At 33.5% G+C, this 22,666-nt stretch overlaps 1 protein-coding gene and 1 long non-coding RNA gene across 3 annotated transcripts in view; one reads left to right on the forward strand and one right to left on the reverse strand.

The window, feature by feature from the left end:
* The window catches only part of LOC123715033 (limbic system-associated membrane protein-like), a 107,764-nt gene that overhangs the window by 26,812 nt on the left and 58,286 nt on the right, over positions 1-22,666 (reverse strand). The window contains exon 1 of one of the 2 annotated variants that reach the window (XM_045669819.1): positions 10,974-10,990. The exons of the other annotated variant lie outside the window; for it this stretch is intronic. The gene's annotated coding sequence lies outside the window, so the exon portion shown is untranslated. Of the gene's footprint in view, positions 1-10,973; positions 10,991-22,666 lie in introns of those variants that run through there. 2 annotated transcript variants of the gene reach the window in all.
* LOC123715037 lies at positions 20,243-21,136 on the forward strand. The gene is made up of 2 exons (XR_006754390.1): positions 20,243-20,295; positions 20,978-21,136. It is a non-coding gene; the product is annotated as an uncharacterized LOC123715037 (long non-coding RNA).

A 22,666-nucleotide genomic window follows, 5' to 3' on the forward strand; every position in this document is an offset into this window, starting at 1 on the left:
ACAAGTGAAATTTACTTCCATATTAAGTCGAATTTCCCGAAAACTTTTCCTTACAAAACTCATTAAAGTATTTAAAAGGCCAATTTATCTTAGATCATTATTAACTGCTCAAAAGAGTTTGAGCAATTAACTGTCAATTTGTATTCATTAACAAGAAAAAACAAAGTTCCGAAATAATCTTTTAAAAATGTTTGCGTACGCAGTGTTGGCCTAGGTTTCAGTGTGGGACTCCCATCCCGGAAGTTTTAACCCTGTCTATGTGCCCATGCTCTTTTAGTCTATATACGTACGTATAACAATGACAGTTTCATAGTATTGTCTTTTGTTAAAATAGCTTTTACACATTAAGAAAAACACTTTTTGAACGGATTAAAGCCTCATCATTTTAAACCGTGACTAAGCACGCTGAAACGCACGCGAAACGTCGGTAAAAAATTTAAAATTTAGAATTATGTAAATAATTATAAGTTTTAATAATAATACATAGCTTTAATCCGTTCAAAAAGTGTTTTCTTAATGACAGTTTCGCTAGGACAAAGAACTTGTTGTTATATGTGCATTCATTTTCCACATTTGACCTACGTTAGTATAGCTAGTAAGCCAAACCCGCCCCCAACAAATTGTTGACCCCAAAAATGTGACAGGGAATTTAAAATCCTGATTTAATTATGCGCCACCCCTATTTGTTGTTAGGATTAATTATAATCTGTGAGCGTGAGAAATTCGACCCGTCACTTTAGTTTTTGTGGGAAACAAGGACGTTATTTAAAACACGGATCTAGTTTAATTGTTGGACTATTGGACATTTTACGGCCTGTTGTAGCAAAAACTTTAAAAGATATTGGATATACCAGTCCTTGCTACGAGTAGACTTTTGTTTAACGCTTTTGACAGCGGTATTAGAAATTATTTTGTAGAAGGTTATGCGATTCTCAAACTTGAGTGTATGCACTGATATGTGCATTTTTCTTCTATTCTGTTAACACTTGCATGTACTTTAAAAAAAAATCACAAAATTTTCAAAACTTTATACATTCACTAAAAAATTTAAGCAACATGTCAACCAGTCCTATGGGGAAAGGGAAAGTCCTCTTATGTAACACTTTAATTGTAAAATTCGTTAAAAAAATTATTACGGCTACCCAAAATCATAATTATGTCTTTTTTTCGGCCTTATACCCTCTGTCTTATTTGCGATGAGTAGGGATGTCTACCTTTTCAAAGTTAATGACGTGGAATAAGTGATACCTGTATCTTATGTTCCATAACAAACATATTTTTTTAGTACACTTTCTTTTTGTCACTAAACATCCCTTTATAAGTACTATAGTAGTAAGTAGTAATAAAGTTATTATTTCACTCTTCTTTTCTTACGTATTTATCGTGAGTAAACCGGCGTAGGGTACAGATCAATGTTAATACAATTCCAATACGTTTTTGACATTCTCCCTGATACGCTAGACTTAAAGACTTCTAGCGCTGAATTATGTTATCTTAGTAATATCTCAAATGGAAACTTTGAATGATGTGATGAGAATTACGTTTCACAAATAAACAATTTTACCTTTTACATAAAGAATCCCTTACCCCATGGGACATACGCACAATAAACACACGCTTGATCGGATAGTTTCTATAATTTACGATTGGTGGAGCAGACAAAGTTTATATTGATTCAAGGGAATGGACAAAGGTCTGTATACATTTTGTTTCCTCCTCATCATTTATGGATCAATAACAGGAGTTTTTTTTATCATCAAGGCCGGTATCTTGTGAGACAAATAGGATTTTAAAATGGTTGTTATTGTGAAATATCTGTTATTAGCTGTGCTTAGCAGTTTTGTTCATGTTAATAAATGGTTTAGCTTACTCGATAAATGAACAACTCAAAAATATTCTACCCAGATTTTCCTTAAATATGTAGAAGATATTGCAGACACCAGTCCTTGCTACGAGTATACTTTTCTATAACGCTTTTGAAGCAGTAGTAGCTGGTCTATCTAAACTATTATTTAATCTTTATAATGTTAATATAGATAGTACATTTGCAGAAAGACAGCCCAGGATAGACTGCAGTGGAAAATTCTGGAGGCTTATGTCGGAAGTCAAGCAAACACCGAAGAAGATTGAGTAGATTAATTATAATATTAAATATCATATATAAATTCATTTCGTTTCGTTATTAGATGTAAGAAGTTGGTTGCATATTATTATTGTTAATATCAATATAATATTACTACATAATTTTTGCTATGTATTTTTTAACAGCGATTCGTAAGTTTTACATTTAAAGTGATTTACTCTGACATCGGAATTCAATGAAGCTGAAATGTGTTTCGAGTATTTGTAAGAACCGCGATCATATTCTCTTCTTATAACTTTTTATTTATGCTCATGACACATTTTAAAATGAGGACAATCAAACTCTTATGAAAATATGTTAGGAAATGGATAAACACGTGTGAAAATGACAAGAAAACTTAAGAAGGCATTGCGAAGATCCATGCAACTTCCTCACAATCGAGTAGCTGGCAATATCGCAGCATACAAATCTCGGGGACTCTTGAGAACTATCGAAGAAGTCACATAGCGCCGTCAAGCATCCGCAAATTTACATAATAGGTTGGGGAAAATCACATTTTTTTAATATAGTTTATTTTCATTTAACTTAAGTATGTAGGTACCATTTTGTTCGATAAATGATCCCATTGTTATAAAAATTTTGGGGATTCTGATCAGAATACTGCAACAATTGGTACTGGCAGTCTTCTCGTGATGTTAACCTGACACTGCCTAAAGAATTCTGAAGAGAGCGGACAGGTGAAAATCTGAAGGTGCAAGGTCAGGACTATACGGCGGACGCATTGACACCTCCCAACCAAGCTGTCTTAATTTTTGCTGAGTTGCTAAAGATGTGTAAGGTCTAGCGTTATCATGATGAAAAATCAGGCCGCTTTCTCTCAACTTCTTGCTTTAATCTCATCAGTTGTTCGCAGTAAAGTTCAGAATCGATGGTCCTACCTGGTGGTAACAGCTCATAACGAATAATGCCCTTCTAATACCACCACACATATAGCATCACCTTGTTGCGAGTTAACCCGGGTTTCGACAGTCTGTGAAGCCTGACCTGCCTTTGACCACGTTCTTGTCGTACGTGATCCACGTTTCACCACCAGTTATCAGCTACTTCAAAAATGGTTCGGTTTCATAACGTCGTAATAAAGAATTACAAATAGTACACGGTTCATTATTTTTCTTTCAGTGAGCTCGTGAGGTACCGAAATATCGAGCTTTTTATGTACCTATTTATTTTCAAATGCGCCAAAGCTGTTTTGTGGTCAATTCACAGTTCTTTAGCTACAGCGTAATTACTGATATGCCGATCTTGCTCCACTTTGTCAAAAATGGTATCCATTTTATCCGTAATAGGGCGACGTAGATCTTTGACATGAAAATTTCCGGATTGAAACGCTTAAACCAAATTTGTGCTACTCTCACAGACACTGCACTAGGTCCATAAAAATTTGCAAATGTTGTTCGCGGCTTGCGTTGCATTTTTTTATTGTATTTCGATCGAATTTCTTCGTTAGATTAACTCATCTTGACAGTACGAAAAATAAATAAAAATCACACTTTTCCGAATTAGAATTTGGAATTATCGTCTTTAAAATTTAAACCTAATGATACCAAAACCAGCCCGATACAAATAGTATAGCCAAAGAGATTTTATTACAAGTACATACATACTATAATGCGAAAAGACTTTCCCCTCAACCTAAACATTGAAAGCAATTATATAGGAATATAAAAAAAGCAAAAGAAAACACTAACAATAGTAAATAATTAGCAGGGCAAGGTTGCTAAAACGCGCGGCGATGTTCTATATGGAGCTGCTGAAAATATCCACAGACTCACATCGTCCGATCACAGTTTAGTGTTTCAAACTGGGCTGAAAAATTTAAGCAAAACGGTTAAGAAACAAAATCTATACCTAACTATGAAAGTTGACACTGTCTACAGCGTAATTATTAACCTAATAACACCTCATAAAACTGTGTTAAAGAAATACAGTCAATACAAATGTCAGTTATCAAAATCTAACCGTAAATAAATATTTCGAAATCCTTACAATTTCCAGATAGTCGGTTAACACAATTCGCGACTCATTCTGTCCCGCAGCGTTTGTGTTCGCAATTAACGCCCGTATATTTTCAATAATTTAATTTGGACCTGACGCTGATTTTAACATTTAACTCAATTATCCTGTATTGTGTTAGTGTATGTTATAGCCCGCGGTTTCATTTCGATTTAGTTAAACAGCTCTATTATGCTCTGTTCTTTATGAAATATGTATTTGTGTTTATACGTATATTTTACTTAGGGTTTGTGTGTGTTGACACGCCTGGCTTTTAATATTGGGATGGGAGGCCAACGAACGAGTCCAATAATGTTAATTGTTTATGCTCTTGGACACAATCAAGACCAGAAGGTTTGAAAGTGCGTTGCCGGCCTTTAAGTGAAGCCCCTAAGTCGTAAAGATTCGGAAGCACATGGAATGGCAGCTAGTGGATTTTTGCATTCTGCGACAATGACAATTTTTTAAAAGACAAACATTCTCTTACGTATACGATAGTTGGTCACATAACATCGGGTGAGTCTCCTGCCCGTTTATCTTCTTATAAAACTGGCTGCCCATGATACAGGGAATCCTGAAGGTAATGCACTTTTCATTTACCTAAATATCCTTTTTATTGTGTATAATAAAGTTTTTTCCTTCTTTCTTTACGTAACATCATCGTATATTATCAATATAATACAGGAACAAAGGAAATTATCCCTAGGCAAAGCACGTGTTAAGCGTAGAACCAATGATATCCTGAATGTGTTGACTATAAAGAACATTTACATCTTAAAACGTCAGAATGCAACTGAGCATCTGAGACCGAATTGTTAATAACTCTAACTAAAACCTCATAGGGATACAATTTTAAATAAAGAAGTTATTATTATTATTAACTCTATAAAGCATAGCTCTATGGTCAATTAATTTATCTTTACTCAACATAATGAACATGTTTGTACGGTTTCATAAATATACACAGTTGAAACAAAAAAATTGTAATGTTTCTGTAAAATTTCTCGTGCCAACGTGATTCAATTCGCTTTATTTGTTGTATACAAAAGTTGAAATTGATGAATGAAATTATTCGTTTTGTCTGCCTCGGCCATGAATATTGTGTTTTCAATATATATTTTTCAAGCTATTCTTGTTTAATTTACACTGGTGAAGTATTCTGAGAAACCGGCTTGCGTATCAACGTATTTTTTAAACAAAAATCGGGTCACGTGTCCATACCCCACTAGAAGAAGTCCCCCCTCGTCAATCGCTTAGTAGCATCACAAATTGCATCGAAATTGACTGTATCATACGTATTCGTGACGTCACGTGACCGGCGCGTGTTCGACGTGTGCGCATAGATCAAACGTTAACTATGTGTAGTGCGTCTATATTTTGATATTATAAAGGTTGTCTGGCGCATTTTCTCACAAAAAGATCTTCAGGTCTTTTTAAATGATTTTTGGATATAATGTATCTGTTGCATTTGCATTTTAGCTTCTGAATAAATTAACCGATTATAATGTGATTTTGTTGTTAAAATATGTTTAGGTGTTTTATGGCTCTTTTGGTTAGCTGAGCTGTTTGGTACATTAGATCAAAGAAAACTCTTTATCAGACCAAAAACGCATAACATTGAGAAATAAAGATATATTATTAAATATTGACTCTGAATATTAAATAGTGACTCAGGTGAACAAATTATAAAAACTAACTACGTACGTACGTGGAGCTAGTATTTTTTAGTTCTTGTACTCCTAAGACTAGGTCTGTCTTTTACCGAGTACGTCTCATCTCTAAACTTTACTCTTATACTCTAGGTTTTCGTGTATTTCTGTATAACTAGTTATTAGTTATTTGTCCGACGAGTCCCAAACTTGTCCCTCCCAAACTTCTATTAATCTAAAAGCTTTATTCTTTCGATATTTTTTTTCTCTATTGCGTTTTACATTTAACGCCATCTGTTGGTGAATCTTAAAAGATGATCAAACCAGACTATCGCATCTGACATTCATAAATATTAAAACAATATTATTATATCTAAATCTGCAGGACCTTATGTATATGCGTCACATTGTGTTTACGCGGCGACACCGACACATTAGAGTTTAAGCAGTGTATTAAAATTTAGTTGTGTATTTACGTTATTCGTTATGTTCATTAATAATTTCCATATAACAAAATACATAGACACAAACAAAATTACGATTGTAAAATTTTTGCTACAATTGAGTTTCAGCTAAATTATATTCACCCTACAGCTCCGGGCGAGCCTGATTTATGTGGCGCGTGCCTCTGTCCCGGAAGCAGTGGCCACCCTACACGTGGTAATGGGAGAATCGTTTGTACAATTGTCTGTTAACTTCTTTTAACCGACTATGAAGCAGGGGTCCCTTAGAATTAGTCTGGAAGCTTACCAAACAATTTGCCCTAACTATATACTATAATAAATGATAATAAAAATATGCTTATTCATTTTAAGTATATATGCATTACAATGTTTAAGATTTGGAAACCGTTTTAAGTAAAAAATTCGTGTGTCAGGGATCCCAGCTCTTCCATAACAAACGTAATTATACATTCCTTAAAATATATTTATGTATAATTTAATTACAGCTATTATTTTATTTATTTTTGTTTTTTCAACTATTATCAACACACTTGAGTGCATGAGTGAGTGTGAGGGTGCAAATGTGTGAGTGAGTGAGTCAGTGAGTTTTAAGAATAAAATATTAAAATTAGACTCGGTACATAACGGAACAGCTTCCTAACGGAAAGTAATTGGCCGAGATGCTAAAGCTCTTCCAAAGGGAAGCTGTATAGTCGGAACAGCATGAACTTTAAAAGAGTCCCCGATGTCTCCGTTCCAGTACCAAAAAGTTTTTTATTGGTCGCTCCCCATAGTATGTTTATGCAATATGTCAATACGGACTGAACGAGTGCTATGTAAATTCTTGTAAGTTAAATACGATGTAACGTGTGGCAAAATTTTAAAAATGTATGTTCATTTTCTTAATCTACCAGTCATGGACTTTATATGGCGGTAACATGATAGTCGCTCGTCTATATGAATGCTTAAATATTTCAATTTTACTACCACTTAATACTAAATCTTGTAGAGTGACTGAACTTCATATGAGTTTAATTGAACTCTTTTTTCTCTTTCTGTCCTGTTCTTTTATTTCCAGCCATCTTATAGGTTGCAGCAAATAAATAATTCATTTATAGTCGTAAGTATACGCTGCATGATTCCTAGTGAAATATAGAACTGCCTTTAAGTAGATTCAAAACACATTAAAAAAACATTAATGTGTAAAATTCTCTACACAGTTAATGATTACCTAGAAGACGCGTGGAAATAGTTCTAGTTATTTTGTTATCTTTGAAGTGTTGTGAATGTGTAAATGTCATAAATCACAGAAAAGATTTTTTATTTTTGAAGTGAAACTTCTTTATCGGCGATTGGAAAAAAAATTACCATCACATTTTTCGGTTACGCTCACATTTTTCCGTTACGCACCATCTTTTTCTATTCCCTACCACGGTTGATTCGAAGAGATTCCAAGCCATTAATGACAAAAATATATAATAACGTTAACAATGATAGTAATAATTCTATTACAATAAATTAAATTCTGTAATAATCTTAGTAGTAATAAGGTAAAATAAAATAATTGTATTCATGTCTATGATAATGAAAGCCTTTTGTTAAACTTTATTTAACCAATTTCTGAAAAATAAGGTCATAAAGTTTCACTTACGTGTGTACACTAGTACACGCACACATTTTTATTACTTATGTAACTTTAATGACGTTGTGGTTTATGATCGTTTTCTTTGAATAATTGTAATATAGAGGGAGCATGTGCTAAGACGCATACAAACTGAAAAAAAATTTTGGTTGTCAAATTGAGTTGACGCTGTATTGAAAAAAGATATATTGTCAAACTGGTACTTTCCAGGTGGTCACCTCAGTGCAGTTCTGTCGTAGAGTTTTAATATAAATTAATCTTTGATTGCCTTGTTATAAAACGTTGCCATGGTTACGTGACTTAAACAAAAAACACCACAACAGACCGAATGTGTTTGTGACACAGGCATACTAGTGTAATTTAGAACTGGGTGTATGTGTTGCTTACAGTACAGTTGATGTTTAATTATAACATGACGCCGATCCATTTTAATTAAAATGTTAACGGAAATCAAATTTCAATCTCATATGTGACATTACCTAAATCCTTTATAGCTTAATTAGTAACTATAGTATAACGTGTACCATTTATTTTATTATTTAATCAAAGCAAGAATGTATTTAATTTATTTTGGTAGCTTTTATAATGACAAAACAAATAGTAATACTAATTCTAGGCGGCTGGGCGTATGTGTTTATGTGTGTGAGTGTTTGATGTGTTAATGGGTGGGCTATTTACTTATTAAATTATTTTGTATATTATTTTTGTGTGGTTCTGAGCAGCATTTTATTAATGAGCAGTGTTGGCCAAGTGGCTTCAGTGTAAGACTCTCATCCCTGAGGTCGTAGGTTCGATCACCGGCTATGCACCAATGGATTTTCTTTCTATGTGCGCATAACATTATCTCGAACGGTGAAGGAAAACATCGTGAGGAAACCGGCTTGCCTTAAACCAAAAAGTCGACGGCTTGTGTCAGGTACGCTAGGCTGATTACATACTTGCCTATTGGATTGACATATGATCATGAACATATACAGAAATCTGAGGCCCAGACCTCAAAAGGTTGTAGTTCCACTGTTTTTTTTTGTTTTATTAAAAACGTCAAATTGTGAATTTTGGCAAGTATTAGAATTTTGTCAAGAATATTAATCTTGTAAATAATAAATATACGAAAAATAAATATTCTAGATCTAGGACGAGAACGTGACCTGTGTTGCGGTTTCCATATATAACTTAACTATTCGATAAAACGTACTGTTTGTAAGTGTGGTTTTCGAATAACAAAAATTAAATCATTGTGTACGTCATTTATATTTTCTTTATTTCTAGTTACGCATTTATAAGGGGTCTATTTATTGACACACTCTTCATTTTTTTTTCAATACTGATGTAAAATATAATGTTACACGAACGATGAATTGCTAGTACAACTTTTAAGTTGTAAAATGAAATACCTCAGTGAAGGGTGAACTTCCTTCATTTGAATTATGACAGTTATGTCGACTTTAAAATTAAGAGTAATTTATACTTTAAAATATCCTCTTTCATTTAGTCTAGATAAATAAAATGTCTATAATATTTAATAGAAAAATTTGGTTAATAGGTTCGTATATCTAAGTAAGAATTTAGATTTTTAAAGTTACACTTCTTTTGGTGCGTTAGGGGAAAATGATGAGAGTAAATTTTGACGATGCGCTCGTACACCGTCACAAAAAACCAACACCCTAAAGTTAGCTATAGTCAACATTTTAGTTTTTTTGAAGTTACACTTCTTATGGCGCATTCAGGAAAAATGATGAGTGTAAATTTTTTTCTACAAACGTAAGTTATGGCGAAAGATAAAAGGTATGAAATTTTTATCTTGTTACGCCAAAGAAGTATAACTTCTAACGGGTGTAAGTACGATTCAAAGACACTTTTTTTTAAAATAAATTCATCAATTATACCATAACGTAAAATTGGAACTGTCTTCTTCTGTTCTTCGTTATCCCGACGTTTTTATAATCAAGTACGACGTAAATCTCTCAATATACTCGCGGTATCGCTATTAGAAGTTAAATGTTACAGAGAAGATGAGTGAAACTACGATGGTTTTGAAATGTATTGAACCGTGCAAATATTAGGATATTGCCAATAACGCGTCTCGCGAACGTACACCGAAGTCCGCTAGAATTTAATTATTTCTAAAATATTTGGTGTTACCGAAAACCTATGCGAGCCTTTATCGGATATAACGAATATGTTAAACCATTCTCAACCCTAAGCTTGTGTTGTCGAATCAATGGATATTTGTTATTGTAGAAGGTAAAAAGACACCGCAAGGAAATATATTTGAGACCACACAGCTCACCAATGTGAAAAGAGAGGATTTAAAGGATTTCTTCAAGAGCAGTGTTGGTGTAGTGTAGTATCATCCCTGGGGTCGGCTGTGCACCAATGAACTTTCTGTTTATGTGTGTATTTAACAATCCATCGTACGGCGAAGGAAATTCAGTACAGTAAGCTTCTAAATTGACATATACTGTCAATTCATAAATTGTAGGACGAGAAGAACTGGCGAAACTCTCCGTCACACTCTATCTTTCCATCGTTTTTTTAAATATTTGTAAGCTCCTTATCATATATTTTTTATTTTTATGTAATAGGATGCAAACGGGCAGGAGGCTCACCTAATCTTAGGTGGATATTCACATTGCCAGAAGGGTCGCATGTGCGCTCTTTTCTTGAAGCACCTCAAGTCAAATTGGTTTGGAACTACTTTATTGGGCTGGTTACACATTAACAGCAATTAATTATTTTAATAAATTATACAGTAATATTAATGAAAGTTTATGGTAGGTATTATTTATAGTTATTAATTATGGAGCTCATGACATTATTGGACTTTAAAAATTAAATCAATAGAACACTAAAATAAATTTAAAACATTTCGTCCGCGAGGTAATGTACCTTTAAAGCTGAATTACGATACTTATTCGTTGAGCGAGAAAACCACCACTATCTTCCAGGCGCCAACATAAATCTTCAATTAGCGCCTGTGCACTTGAACACCTCGGCCCAAGAGTCTACTCCAAAGGGAACAAAATCACACTCGAAGAAAACACTCATATTTTTCCGTTAAATAAATACACATCGTTAGATTAATTTAATTATTTCTTGCTTACCATTTAGTTTTATTATTCCATTCACTAACTATTCACTGGTACAACCGCACAGTTAAACGAAATATCGGACACTAAATGTACAGGAGGGTCAAATATGGGGAGGGTTAAGTAGCCATGATAATGTCGAATTATCAGATATTATTGAGCCTGGCTTTAATGAGCGACGTCCGATCCTAAGTGTAATCGTGGCAATAGGTATTTTATGGGCGAAATTGATCATGCGGTAAGGCAATTCGTGCGGAATGTCTTAAGAGTCTAGGCTGCGCGAAAATATATACAAATTAATATTACAAAAGGTAACTGATACACTCTTGGGTTATTACATAATGCGTTTATTCGTTACAAGTTAAATTATGCAAATCAAGTACATTTTGGGAGCCTTTTATGTAACAAATACCTGTGTCAGGGTTTCCAGGACTTTCATAACAAATTTAACACGTTTAAGAAGTTTTAGTTTTCGGAACACAATTATTTTGACAACTTTCTGATTTGTAAGCATGGGTGAATGTAAGGTGTGTGAGTGTGTAACTATATGTCTCAGCAACATCTATGTGTATAAGAAGTGTTCTGTAGCCAGTCCTTTAGCAGTTTTTTAATCGTGCCGTTGTAGTAGTAGATGTTAAGGATTTTATTATTTAAATTGTCTTCGTATAAGTATATTATTAATTACTTTATAGTCTCGTAATAGGTAATAGGTCGTGGGGTGGATACATTACGGTATCTGTTTACTTGCTCGTTTTGCCTGTCAATCATTCTAATTTAATGTAATTCTAACATACGGGTTTCGACTCTAAAGACCGTTTTCACTTTTTCCTTAATAAAAGCTGGGCTTAGTTGTTCCACAAACACATAAATACAATTTCACTGGTACTTTAATTACATAAATCGGATAAATAGGTATATTCATTCGTCAAAGATCATTTAGTGAACATTTCTTAATATACAATGTATTATAAAGAGGAAAAATTGGATTTTTATTTGAAATCAACAACTCAATAGCTACTTGACCGAATTTAAAAATTCATTCACAAATGTAAAGCTGTATCAATACTCTACGAAAGAACTGTATCAGTGATCATTTTTGAAACAAACTTGAATTTTTAAGATTCTATCAGAAACTGTGGATTCAAAAATATTTTTTGGCCAGAGAATGCATTAATTTTTTTTATTTCTATTACAACTTTATTAATCTCCCCAACTCTTGTCCTGCGTGGCCTTATTTTATATACATATTTTGTTAAGAATTATATTACAATTTCTGTATATTCATAGGCGTTGGTCCGTCATCTCCGTTATGCTCTTGTTCCAGTGGGTGACGTATTGCAGAAATCTTCCAGTTGCGATCTGAAGCTTCTGAATATTTCGGATAAATCGGCTGTTATCTTTATATCGACTTTTGGCGCTTGGATGCTCCAAATTGCATTGAACATTGATTGAGAATGTTTTATAATATTATTTCAGATCATAAAGCTATACGTAGTAACAATTGCGTCTTAGTTGTTAGTATTTATTAGTAGAGTAAAATACTCTATCGTGGTTCTACATGGTTGCGTCATATATAACAATTCTCTACTACAAAATTAACTCGGGTTAAAGCGCATTATATACTAATATATTCTATAATAATCTTGAAAACATTCTTCAACACGTAAACGGATTGTAACGAAAACAATTAAAATAATATAAGAGTCTTTCCTTCAACTTCGATTTTGTTCCCTTTGGAGTAGAGACCCTTGGGTCGTGGGGTTGAAGTGCACAGGCGCTAATTAAAGATTTAAGTTGGCGCCTGGTAGATAGTACTGGTGACCACAGATCTGGTGCTTTCTGGTGCAGAAATGCTGCCAGCGTTAAAAGTACTGCCCCGGGTACCGAACTTTATATATGTTTAGGTTTTGATAAACGATTCATTACTACAATAAATAAAACAAATATTTTCTCGCGTTAAATTCTAACAAAGTGACTCTAATACCAGCCACGAGTTAAAGCTAATATAGAGACACCATTATATTATTTAATCGCATAAGAAAAGGCAACAGCAACACTTCACAGATACTTTATCATGTTTTTGCTGACTTAACAAGATATTGTGCTGACGCCTTTAGTACAGTGTATTTATAAGAGTGGTGTTGAACGATAACACGCCGACAAACTGCCTCTGTGCGGCCTAATTATTCAATCTATTATACTCGTGATGTCTATTTCCATTTTGGTTTTACTCGCTATTCATAGCCGTGACAGGTGAAATATGCGCAAATATGTCTGTCTCCAACCCCATGGCATATCCCCATGGAGTACGTGACATTACACACGACAGTTAAAAAAAACATTGACTTATTAAAATATATAACATATTACATTCACGTTTTATTATTGTATATTCTTAAGGCTTGGCCATATATAAATGTCAAGTTTAGAAGAAATAGAGCCATCTTGTAATTCTATTAGCCTTCTTCAAACCGTGTTTAAATAATATGACACTATTGTAAACAGTCTGTGTTTCAAGTATGTGATAAATGTCTAATATCATTACTTTTTCCTTGCCGCATGGCTTTTTTCATATGCCAGCTACGAGACTTAATATTAGTTACTAGCCTTTCCCGGCATCGCCTCAATTTATCATTACTATATATAGGTAAAATAATTTTTTAGAAGTACCCTTTGACTTCCTATCAAACATACAAAAATACAATTTTCTTCTATTTATTTACTAGATAAATTCAAAATGTAAGAATTCCAATATTTTAAAGACATTTTTGTACATTAAAGTTTGTTAAGTCGGTTTTATTTCCAAAATACAAATTCAAAGAACACACAATATACTTAACTTACAAAGTAATAAAAATAAATATGGTTCTCATAATTATTACAAAACGTACGCATACACAATTATTCTTGTTAATTATTAATAATTGGTACGCACTAACTGTGCTCAATAGTCGTCAACGCGGATCAAAAATTGCTACTTCAAAACGGAAATTAAAATCTTATATTGTAATCTGTCTCTACCGCCCAAGACTGCTGGTCTGTGTGCTGCAATACGTGAGTGTATGTATATGCATCACCGTGTCACATAACGATATAATAATATATAAATTAATAGTAATAACAAAGGCATTATCAGATACTTTTCAATGAAATACACTTATATATCTAGATATTTGTGTGCTCTTTTTAAAGTGAATCTTCTTTATCGGTGTTGAAAAAAAAATTACCGTCACATTTTTCCGTTACGCGCCATCTTTTTCTAGTTGAACCACGGTTGGTTCGAAGAGATTCGAAGCCATAAATAACAAAAAAATTTAATAACGATAACAATGATAGTAATAATTCTATTAAAATTAATGAAATTCTGTAATAATCTTAATAGTAATAAGGTAAAATCGAATGATTGTATTATTTGCATTCATGTCTATGATAATAAAAACCTTTTGTTGAACTTTATCTAATTTAACTTTATTTAACCAATTTCTGTAAAGTTGCATATTTCGAAAAACAAGGTCATAAAGAAATTTCACTTCTTACGTGTGTACACGCACACATTTTTGGCAAAGGCCTCCTCCAAATCCCGTCAATTCCGTCTGCACAGTGCCACTCTCTGCCTGTACCCTGCTGTCTCATTATTTTGGTTTATCCACCTTCTAAATTGTGTTTCTCTTTTGTGTTTATTATACCAGTTTAATACTTTCTTTATTTTAGCGATTTGAAATGTTAAACTTCTACAAAAATTGAGATATTTTTATGAACTATCTGTGAATAAATTAAAAAGAAATACGTTAAAACTCAACTGTATAGGACCAATAAACTTTTCTTTCTGCAAACTTTTTAATTAAAACTTGAGATCCGTTTTTATGTTTTTGAATAGCAACCCCACTTTTGAAATGGCCACACTGGCTTTGATAGCTGTCATTGAGGCGTGAATTAAATTGAAAATGTACACTTTGGAGTTTCATTTAGTTCGTTATGTGTCCGAAAGTGGGGCATTGAGCTATGGGGTCATCGTTTTGTTTAACTCCTGAACGATCGTAATGAGAATCTGAAATTGACTAAATACAGGATAATATCTTGTTGCGGGGTAAATACACGAAACTATCTTGTATTCTTTAGAACAAGGATCAAACACGGGGGCGTTACTCTGTAAATTCCAAAGTGATGCCAACAGCGATCGCGATCATCACGGCTTGAATACTCTACATCGAATTTGCGTACAAAAAACCCGGTACCACGGGCGCTCGAAGTTACAGGGTACGGGCGCTGTTGTGACCGCCACCCATGAACACACATGTCTTGATTTTTAACTGTCGACGCAAAAAGAGGTGGGTTGTCAGCCCGAGCTGAGCTGTCAAGGGCCCACCGGCCAAGACAAAAACAAATAATACAAATTACTGCGGGGCGTGGACGACGGGAAATAGTGCTCTAAGGCATGTGGGTTTCCTCACGATTTCCTTCACCGTAAGAGTGTTAAGCAAACATAGAAAGTGTATAGGTGCACAGTCGGAGTACGAACATATGATCCCAGATGAGAGTCGTACGTTGTAGCCGTCAAAACTGTTCTACAGTGTTGATCTCATACTACATTCTATAAACAAATAATATTTATTCTACCCAACATAAACTATGTACGGTTCTCATTTATAGTTAACAAAGCCAATTCTAATATAACTTTCAATCAGTATCGGTATTGCAATGAATACCAATCATAACTTTGAACGTTTGTTCACGCTTATTTGGGTATACCATATCGTCAATTTTGTATAGGGTTGCCAACTATATAAATAAAAAGTCTGGAATATTCGTTCTCACACGGCACTTGTGACAACGTTTACCACATCATTCATAAAAAATAACTTTCATGCAAAAATTAGAAAGAATCAACATTATTTTTATCATGTTTAAAAAATAATTTTATCAGTAGCGATACAACCTTTCTAAGGCCTCAGATTTCTGTATCTGTTTCATGATCATTTTGCAATCTGATCAAATCAAATACTTCTCTTCAAATTGTAGTTCCTAGGCTGGACTGGCTCTATAATGGGTTGTACATGGTAATCAGTATCTAGATTTGGCAAGTAGATGATCAGCCTCTTATGAGCATACGCTATCGATCGCTTTTTTTGGATCAAGCATAGCGGTTTTCTCGCTATGTTCATAGTTCGAGCGAAAGATAAATGCCATTGATGCTCAGGGATGGTAACAGGTACACCATAGGGTTGAGAGCCGCACGCTGAACCCACTTGGCCAAATAACCCACTTTATCATGATTTAAATGACAAAAAAAAGGTTCAGATCAATGAATAATGATGACGGCGTGGCCAAAATATATTAAAAGGTCAAAAGCTCTTCGTGGCCGGCCTCGTGTTAGATGTCGAAGAGAAATCAGATGAAAAAATTGGGACAGTTATGATTGGTATAATTGTTTTCACAGCGTAAACAATTTTATAGACGAAACAGTACTTTACTTAAAACTGATAAGACGTAAACTGATAGGGGGGAATAATTATATATCAATGATTACTAACGATTTTCGACAAACGTTATTCATTTTACCCTGGAAGTTGATATTTAAGCTTAGCTACAATAAGATTAGTGAGCGAATATGGTTTTTATTTTATTACGAATATTATATATATAATAATATAATATATTACATACCTAATAAAAAAAATTATAAGGTTAATTAAGGAAGGTTTAGTTAAATATAACTTATACATAAACATAATAATATAACAAACATATTATAATATATTATATAAATAATACAATAAGTTAATGTTATTTTGTTTTTGTTACAAATATTCGTTGAAGGAGAACTCAAAAGTTAGCTCTACCACTAGGTGGTGTAATTAAGGAAGGTTTAGAGACCCGATCCCGGGTCTTTATATAATATATTACTGTAGCTTTATATAAATTGAATGAAATATAGCCTATTATTATTGAGTAGGTAATTAATTCAACATACACAAAACATTTTATATCATTTCTATTTTAAATGTTTCTGTCAATTAGTCTTTTTATTAGACTATTGTGTTACGACACGGTTTGTTAGTGCTTTATTTCAAGTCTATACTATCAGATTTTTCATGGCTAGCTCTGTGTATGTTTACTGTGATGTAAATTTAAAGCTTGGAGTCTATCACATCTGGAATGGAACTTTAAGTCTGATTAATTAACTTCACTGAGTCAAATTTCAGTGGGAAGATCGAAAGTTGCTAAAAAGTGGTAAGTGTAAAAAATAGAACACCAAAGCGTTCTTGCTTTGCCGTACATCAATAGGGACTGTAAGCAGCGTTGTTGGATACTTTCTTTTGTTCAATATTATATAAGGTTACTTATTAGTCTTAAAGGCTAAATTATTTCAGTGATTATAAAATTTATAAATTATAGTACTTACAGAAGAATAACTGAGCCGAAAACTGTTTCCATTATTTATAAGCGTAGAATCTTAAAGCGATTTCCTGTTATATTCTTCATTTTAATTAGATAATATTTTAGTAAATAAGGCTTATAGTAGTTGCAGGACATTAGCAGTGAATACCTGATTTAGTTCTAAAATGTGCTAGATTTATATCATAATAGGAAAAGAATTGGCCGTTTGTATTTCGGGTTTTAAAATGTATTTAAAACTTTGGAGAGTTGAAAAGTTTTATATCGTGCGATTGGACTTAACTGTCAAACTCATCCCAATTTGCAGCCAACATTCGAAACCTTAGACTTTATTTCGTGAAAAGTTTCAAGTGGATTTTAAATTGGACTTTAATACAGATACAAAATATTTTGTTTGTATATAATAAATTTCTACAGTATAGTAGATTTTTGATATGTATTGTTTAATATTATTTTTTACATTCTATATACCTGTGCGAAATTACATTATAGTATGTGAGAACTTGTAATAAAACCTCTTTGGCTATACTATATACTTTAAATTCGTTAATTCGATACATTTTAAAATGCTACAATAAAAAAATGCAACGCAAGCCGCGAAATAAATTATGATATTTATGGACCTAGTGCAGTGTCTGTGAGAGTAGCACAAATTTGGTTTAAGCGTTTTCAATCCGGAAATTTTCATGTCAAAGATCTACGTCGCCCTATTACGGATAAAATGGATACCATTTTTGAAAAAGTGGAGCAAGATCGGCATATCAGTAGTTACGACGTAGCTGAAGAACTGGGAACTGGTACCACAAAACAGTTTTGGCGCATTTTAAAAAAACTGGGTAGACAAAATCCTCAATATTTGGGTACCTCACGAGCTCACTGAAAGAAACCTAATGAACCGTATACAAGGAGTATATGATTCTTTATTACGACGTACTGAAACCGAACCATTTTTAAAGAAGCTGATAAAAAGTGGATCACGTACGACAAGAACTTGCGAAAAAGGTCGTGATCAGAGGCCGGTCAAGCTTCACAGACTGTGGCGAAACCCGGGTTAAGTCGCAACAAGGTGATGCTGTGTGTGTGGTGGCAAGCCCGGAAGGGCATTATTCAGGACCATCGATTCTGAACTCTACTGAGAACAACTGATGAGATTAAAGCAAGAAGTTGAGAGAAAGCGGCCGGAATTAATCAAGAGAAGCGGTGTGGTTTTTCATTTTGATCAGAAACCCTAAAATTCCTATAGCAATGGGATCATGTCCCTACCTACAAGTTGACAAAAAGTTATCAAACAAAATGGTACCTACATACTTTAGTTAAATGTGAATAAACTATTTTAAAAAAATATGATTTTTTTTAAATGCGAAGAAACTTCTTCCCCAACCTATTATTTTGCGATTAATTTTTATTTATCTTTGAAATCAGTCAAACTCATTTCTTATGTATGAAGAAACTGCCGAAAAGTATTTTAAAATGTTAATGCGAAGAAGTTAGGGATTTTGAAACTTTCAAATAAATATTTAATTTCTTTTCAAAGCAAAGTTCGAAACAATGCAAATCGTGATCACGTTCCAGAAAATACGTAGATAGATTGAGAAAACCGAATAAAGAAAATCCGTCCGTCCGTCCGTCCGGCATCGGTGCATCCATGGATATTATAAAATGAAGACTGTCGCGTCTGTATGAACGCGATTCAAATCCTACCTGACCGGTGTGTGTTAGTATTTACCAAGCACAAGATTACGGAGGTTGATTTAAGTGTTTTTATAATGGTTTAAATTAAGTGTCTGAAATGTATATAAATGCTGCCGATGAGCATGCAAAGAAAGAATCCGGAATGATCTCTGCAGGCCTGTACCCTTCCTTTGCCCTTTTTGCAAGTTAGAAACTGGATTCGTCAAAGATCCGCAGAACTCCAACATTACCGATTGTCGTAAAACGCGCACTGCAGACAATGCAAAATTGCACTTCCGTTAGTAAACCCGCCAGTGCTACTTCTGTGCACAGCTACTTCTAAGCCCCAACAGAATTAATGATATCATAATAAACTATAACAGGCCATCTTTACAAACATATATTTGTTCATGGCACTTCAGACAGTCCCTTGTGCAGAGGCTGTTTCATAACAGACGTATCAGGCAGCCACGCAGTCCTGCAATGCGTGGCTGTGGCTTCCCAACCAGAAATTCTCGGAACAGTGAGGTCACTCCGTAAAACCTGTAAAGTGCACAGAAAACTTCTGAGCTTCTGGAGGTAGCTAGACTAACTTAATGAGCAAGGACTTTAAGTACAACGGACCACATGAGCGTCTAACTGAGTTATACACTCCATACAAACAATGTATGTAACATAAACTGAAATATCTTTATCATGTAAAGAGTTGTTAAAAATCTTAAAAATCTTAAAATTATTAAAACTCGGAACATTAGGCATTTGTTTTTCTAAGTAGCCCAGGAGTATTCTTCACAGTTACACTACTATAATAGATGTAGATAGAACATCCTTGCTCCTTCCAAAATTAGGAGCCAAAACGAACCAGAATTGATATGAATTGTATTGGTATGCCGTAAACAAAAGTTTGTGTCGTTTACAATGTAGAAGATACGGATCGCACTTACAAAAGCTTTTAACAATTTGAGGCCCTAAAATCTACCCTGGATCCGCCGAACGAGCGAACAGAAACTAATCAACGTATACATGTGCTTTTAAAGTTTAACTATTATTCTGAGAATTTTTAGTTATAAATATTAATATTTTTATTAAATGCAATATTTTTATTAAATATAACAATATTTTTATTAAATGCAATCGAGCGTTCATTCGGAACAGGTGGAATTAATAATATTTTCTATATCGAAAATATAAAAGTGAGTTTTGTTGTGTTTTATTTTAGTTCCGATTCACACTGAGATGATTATATACAAATTGTTATTTTTAATTATGGGTATGTATTTGATTATTTAATTACTAGTCCAGTCCTCTTAATATGTATTATTTATTTAATAATATGTTTATTGGAAATCGGTCCTTTAGTTACTAGGTATATTCGTAACGAACATACAATAATATCTATACAATTGATAAGCTAAGGCGTCCCAAGACATTGGGACATCAAGGGAAAGTAACTACAATAAATATCGTAGATAAGATATTTTGTTGAAAGACGATTTTGTTTTATTTTAATCAAAATGATATATTTTTTTTATTTTCTTCATTTTAATTAATTAATCCAAAAATATAATAAAACATTCACTGTTTCCTCTCTATAGCTTGCAAATTAAACAAAAATCTAATGTTTGCCTAGAAGAGATTGATTAAAAGAGATAAGTCCACGCTTCCAAGCGTTTCTCTTAACCTACTTTTTAACTGTCTCATTTAGTTTTGTATTGGAAATATGGAATAATTATATCGAGTGATATGAGTGAAGCGCGTTGATACGAACCTTCAGCCTCAGCTTGAGGTAAAGCGGTAAGAGGCGAGACAGGGCTACTTAATATGACATTCGTATGTCAAAAAATTGAATTTAAAATAAAATAAAATAAAACTCAAGAACTTATAACGTTTTCTATCGATTAAATTATGTCAGTTTGTTTGGAGTTATTTTAATAATTTTCTACGTTTTACAGGTGTATGTACCCAGGCATGCCCCAAATTCTGCCAGGACTTGCAATACGATTCAGGAATGCCAGCCATATCTAAAATTGCCACATTTCCACTTAAAACTGTACAAATGCCATTCGATCTACTTGGAATGGCAATGGGGTGAAATAAATGGTTAATTGATATAATGTTGTTTCTATTAAATCTCCTTGAGGTTAAACCTTGGAGTCTAACATTATAGTATTATCCTGCTGTATAAGCATGAATTTGTTGCAATTGTATTTTTTATTAATAATCGTGTAGATAAAAATAAATAAATGTAAACTTATTGCCTAGGGACGAGAACTGGCATCTTTTCGAAATTATTTTTAATCGCTTTTTTTACAAAATGTTTCTAAGCGAAGCGAGGTAAAAATGTTAAATTCGAAACTATAGTAGAGCCTTTCATTTGTTTTACGTTCGATAATGTTACTTAGTCAAATAAAGATCGACAATGGAAAAATTTTCTGTAACTGAAACATTGCATACATTTTTATCCTTGGTCGCACCAACCACCACCATTCAAAACTAGGAATTACACGTGTGGCCTCGCTAATAGGTACAGACGACATGTACAAACATATATAACCAGTTATCAAGACAAAGGATGAGATCCTTCCTTTAATGAGATGGTCGGTTCGAAAAACTATCCAGGTCGTTCAAACCCTGCAGCAGCATTATGTTATAAAACCCTAGATCTAACCTTAGTTGTGATTACATTGATCCATAGAACGCTAGCGAGCGATGTTAAAGTAACAATCAGATTAGCAATCATTGTTAAAAAAACATATCGGAAACACTGTTATGTTAACAATATATGGGATTCATTTGTTTGGATACCTTTAAGTTAAATTGTCTTTTTTTAACAATCGAAACTGATAATTGTTCCATCCTTCTACTACTCTGTAACTCCTTATAGCTTGCAATTAGAACTTCAGAGATTTAGTTTGAGATCTTAAACAAGCGCTACGCATATTCGTAGTAAATAACTATATTGAAACCGTTCAAACACGCCAGGTTCGCTTGGTAATCTATTAATTTATTTTCTTATCAGTATTTCACCAACCTATACAATGCCTACACGATTACGTTTTACACAAAAGCCTAAAACACATTTAGAGAATTATTATTATTAAGGATACCAGAGATTTTTCTATTATTTTTTTGGATATTTTAGTTAATTTTAATACATCTATTTGCTGGTAATTTGTGTTTTAATTAGAAGGTATTCGATACATGACTGCGTTACGTAAATATTTTGTTTTAGACTGAAGAATTTGAAATATTTAGGTTTGCCTTAAGAAGAAGGCGTGTGAAATAGTAAAATTAGGCAGGGCATTAAACTGTTGCTGTAGCGTGTAAAAACATCAGGTCGTATTGTTTACGTCTACATGCCAGGGATTCTATACCAAAGTACCAACGAACAAAATTCTAATAATGTATGACGTACGTCAGCACGCTAAGACTCGTTTCTAAAACTTCGAATTACGGGAACTGAAGTAAGATAATGTATTTATCACGCGTTACTTCTTTGAATAGCATAAGAAGAGTTACTGAACCGTTTGATAATTCTGAGGCACAACTTTTCCAGCTGTGATGCGCTGCCCGTGGCCAGTCATGATCTGTTTATTAAAACAGTAGTTCCGGAAAACACAAATAACGGAACATTATCTTAA

The sequence above is a fragment of the Pieris brassicae genome, chromosome 10 (assembly GCF_905147105.1).
Source record: "Pieris brassicae chromosome 10, ilPieBrab1.1, whole genome shotgun sequence".
Taxonomy (NCBI): Eukaryota; Metazoa; Arthropoda; class Insecta; order Lepidoptera; family Pieridae; genus Pieris; species Pieris brassicae.